We start from the raw sequence: 4,726 nt of genomic DNA on the forward strand, positions 1-4,726 counted from the left end.
TGGATCTGCCTGCACACAGCAGGAGTAGCAGACTTGGCAGTCCACTTGGATCCTTCAATACCCTCGCTCCCAAGGTGTGAAATAGTTTGTCAGTTTTGTGGAACTAATTCAACTGACTGACAGATTCAACTTCTCAGCCACAACCGCAGAAGAGTGTGTATCAGCTTCTATCCATGCACTCTTTCCAAAGCCTCTCCTATCTGAACTGAAATGAAGGTATAATACTGCCTAATATAGATGCCTACGTAAATACCATTGAAAGCACGAATACTGGGCTGGGAAAATTTTCTTTTCTCTTTCTTGGTATTTCTTTTTGAAAGGTCTAGGGGAGTGCATGTGTGCTTGAAAGAACTAACGAGTGGTAGTTATTGCTTTTACTTCTATATATCTTTCTATGTCACATTATGTTCTCCCACATCAAGAGCTGTTTCACAGGATATGCTAAATTTCTGTTTCTTTCTTATTTTTTCTTTTGTTTGTTTTTGGTACTGGGGATTGAATTTAGGAACTTGCACTTGCGAGGCAGAGGCAGAACCACTAAGCTAAACCCCCAGCCCTCTTTTTGGGAATTAACTGGACAAACTTGCTCTGTATCCTCTCTCACTGTCTATTTAATTTGCTTCCCTCCTCTTTCTTTACTTCTTTCAAATCCTCTGAATTTATCCTTCTTTTCTTTCATGTAAACACTATTATTAAAACTTATTTTTTTAAATTTTCCTTTCTTGTTTGGTGTATATATGGGACATGTGTATATTCAGTGTGCATGAGTGTTAATCATTGTCTTAGTTTCTATGCTGTCTTACATTAATCTATTGGGTTCTCCCTCACCAATTATTACTTCCTGAATGTTTTAACATTAGGTTTATGCTAATTTATTAATTGGATCTATTCTCCAGAAAGCCTGTTGCATTTTCCACTGATATTTTCCCTTTTTTTCTTTCCCTCCATCCCCACATATGACCTCTCAAACCTATCCCTATTTCCTAGAGAAATAATGTCATCAAAATCCAATTCTCTTTCTGTCACTCATTTTCTTTTTTTTTCCCTCTCATTGAGTTTATTGGTACATTTTAGGTATACAGTACAGTTACATTCATTATTGGGATCTTGTACCTTTCCATGACAGGTCTTGGTTCTCATTTTTCCCCTTGTCCCTGCCCTCCCTTCACCCCTCATCCTTCCCCTATTTACAAACACTTTATTTTCATTTTCTCATACTTTTTCCGTTTTTCATTATTACCTTTCCCCTACCCTTCCCATTTCCCCTAGACCTTTAGCCCTTTTATTCCCATTTCTCACTGTCAATTTTCATTTTCTTTTGTCTCTCCTTTTGTTTTTCCTCTCCTATTTTTCAGCCTATTATTATCATTACCTTTGCTTCATATTCCTGTGTTATTGAAGGAGTTTAGAAGTTCAAATAAGTTTTAAATCATGTGTTGATACATATTTTGCTCTTGGGATGTTGATTTTACCAGTAGTTAGGCTCTTCTGGCTGTGAAGTACTAGGGCCTGATCATAGTACATTGAATAGTTTGAGGAGTTGCCTGCATATACTGAATTATACATAAAGCCAAAGGTGCATCACAGAGAATAATCCATTTACTAAAGAAATCTCTGCAGCACAGGCAGAGCTTTCTAACCCAAGTGATCTACAAACCTCAACACAAAAACACAGGAATAGTGAGAAAACAAGACAAAAAAAAATGCCTCCAGAATTTCATAACTCCCTGTCTTAGTAATCTTTCTGTTATTGGTAACACAACACCCAAAACTGGAAGGAGAGGTTAATTTTGGCTTAGATTTAGACCATGGATGGCTGGCTTCATGACAGAAACAGGATGGTAGAAGGGTCTTTGCAGAGGACATCTACTCAAACCTCTGAATAAAGGGGGTGGGAGAGAGGAAGGGAGGACCTGGGGACAACACAAGAATATATCCTTTCAGGTCACACCGCCAATGAATCACCTCCAACCAGGTCCCAATTCCCAACAGCATATTTAGATAATCAAATTATCAATGGATAAATCTGCTGATGAGGATAGTTTCTCCATGATTCAGCCACCTTATATACATATGAAAAATTTGGGGAACACCTTTAGATTTAAATTATAACACCTTCCAAAAGCTGATCTAACAGACACTGATGTGGATGAAATTCCAGACAAATGATTAAAAAACAACTAGTTCAAATGTTTGAACAGGTTAAAGAAAAATTAAATAATCAGATAACTGAATCAATTACTAAGATGTTTAATTAACTTTATAAAGTGCCAATAAGTAGCTGAATGAGTCACTAAGATTTCCAACAAGCTTAAAGAAGATGTAAATAAGCAGCTAACTGATAAAGTAAGGTAAGAAAAATCATTAAAAATTTAAAAATGATGAAGATAAATCAAAGATAAATACATAAAATAAAATTCTTTTGAATATTTTTGTTGTAGGCGAGATCAGTGAGAAGACAGAGTATCAAGACTCCAGTAAAAAGTTTATATAGTTAAATATTTACTTAGTAATAATGAAAAATTATAAAAGACAATTAAAGATGACCAAATAGTTCCTAGAAAAATACCAAAGAACCTTCAAAATACCTAAATTTGAGGAAGGGGTAGAGGTATAGAATAAAGGTATAAAAAATTTATCTACCAAAATTATTGTAGAAAAATTATGCAAATATAAGGAATGAGATACTTGCACAGGTAAAGAAGACATCTCAAGTCCCAAAGAGGCACAACGAGAATAGAAATTCTCTATAATAAATCACAGTCAAAATCCTAGATATACAGAACAAAAAGAGAATGCCTAACCTTGTGAGAGAAAAATCCAAATACCTTATAAATTCAAACCAATCAGAAAAACAACAGGTTTCTCCATACAAATTTTACAGATCATCATGGCTGGGAAATTGGCAGAGTGGTGAGCAGCAGCAAATCAGCCTCTTCATGATTTGGAGTCCAGATTCTGGAATATAGCAATGTGAGGAAGAGAAGAAGAAGAGTGGGTCCCTAGGATCCAGCAAGGCCATGAAGCCCATGGGGAGAGCTAAGAGAGCTACTACAATGCAGAGGAGAAAAGTGACAAATGGCACTTTCTCTGTTTAACTCAGCTCATGGCATGAAAGAGGCAGCAAGAACTGATAGTGGCACAGTGACTACAGGTGACACTTCAGACCTCCATGGGGAAATGCACCAGTGGAACAGACCAGTGGATGTTGCAGGCTGCAGTAGCTGATGAGTGATTCCAATTCAAGCATCCCCAGAAGAAGCCAACTGGCTGGTTGCAATTTTGGAAAGGGGCCAACCGAACCCAGGACTCAGAGAATCAGTGAATTGTTTCCAACTTGGGACTTCCAGTGTCAGGGTGAAGTGAAGTTGTGGGAGACACCCAGGGTCAGGGAGCTGAGAGCAAGCTGGCAAGATGCACTCAGAGTGTTGTAGGATTAAATACTGAGGTTCTAGATTCACCACCAGAAAACAGGATCAGCCTGAACTTTAGTGGAGTTGAAAGCACCGGATGGCTGAGATTGTTTACCACCCTGCTGTAATTGTACTGTAGGATTGCTGGGGTCAACCAACACAGGTATGGGTTGTCTGCCCCCTTTGTCTTTAGTGACAGCAGAGACATGCCCTGATGTGGATTTCTTCTTCATTTTTTATTCTTCAGTGTTTGTTTTTGTATGAGTGTGGACTTTTCAAAAGTTTTCTTTGTTCTGTTGTCTCTATTTCTACCTTTTTTATTTCACTCCTGTCTTCAACATTTTCCTAAAGGTTGTGTAATATTCCTTATTTTTCAGCCTTGCTTCTAATCTCTTTCTCATTTTCTATTTCTATATTTATTCCTCTTACCTATTTTAAATTTTCCCCAGAAAAATGACTCTATTGAGAAGATATTTACTGTATACAATTTTCTGGGTTTTTTTTAGATCTTTTTATATAACTATAAATCTTGTTCATAAGGTTAATGGTAGCAAATTAATAGTTTCCAAAGTTTGACATTTTCTAGGCTGTGATTGTTGCTATGGTTATTACTGATGGTGTTTCTTTAACCAAGGTAACATAGCTGTTCTAATCAGTTGTTCTTGTATGCTAAGACTGAGTTTGCCTGAGGGTCATAAACAGCACTATAGACCAGTACCAAAAAAGCAAGTCTAAGCCAAATAGGTGGCAACTACTCATCCCCAATAAATTAAAGAGGTAGGATCTTGCAATAGATTCAAAAGTCTAAAGCCAGTAACACCAAAAAGACATCTCTGAATATTAGTCATTTCCTACACTTGATCTTAGCCAAAAGGCTGAGAAGTGATTATTTAGTCATTTCCTAAGGAGCTCTTGATACTAACAATAAAGCTACCTACAATAAGCAGTTTACAAGCATCAATACATGAACAAAAATTTAAAAAAAAGAAAATGAGAACACAAAGAAGAAAGATGAAACACTAAACTTCCAACTCACCCAAGGCAAACTCAATAGGTAGCAAGTTGGAGCAATTCCAAGGCCACCCACTCAAACTCTCTGAAATGGCAAAAGCAGAAGTAACAAAGCAGATGAATGTAGCTCCAGAAAAAAATCAAATTATAAATAGATGATGACTGTGGTTAGTGATTCTTGAGTAGGCACAGATAAAAAAATTGGAGGAACTTAGGAAAATGATGGAAGATTAGATATGTATATCTAAAATGTACCAATAAACTTAATTAAAAAATAAAAGCACCTGACAAGAGGTGCATTC

The 4,726-nt window shown here is 36.6% G+C and overlaps 1 pseudogene; it reads right to left on the reverse strand.

The window, feature by feature from the left end:
* Positions 1-4,156: 4,156 nt before the first annotated feature.
* LOC117284906 lies at positions 4,157-4,300 on the reverse strand (annotated as a pseudogene).
* Positions 4,301-4,726: the final 426 nt, after the last annotated feature.

The sequence above is a fragment of the Fukomys damarensis genome, unplaced genomic scaffold, assembly GCF_012274545.1.
Source record: "Fukomys damarensis isolate Sample0158 unplaced genomic scaffold, DMR_v1.0_HiC HiC_scaffold_39, whole genome shotgun sequence".
Classification (NCBI taxonomy): Eukaryota; Metazoa; Chordata; class Mammalia; order Rodentia; family Bathyergidae; genus Fukomys; species Fukomys damarensis.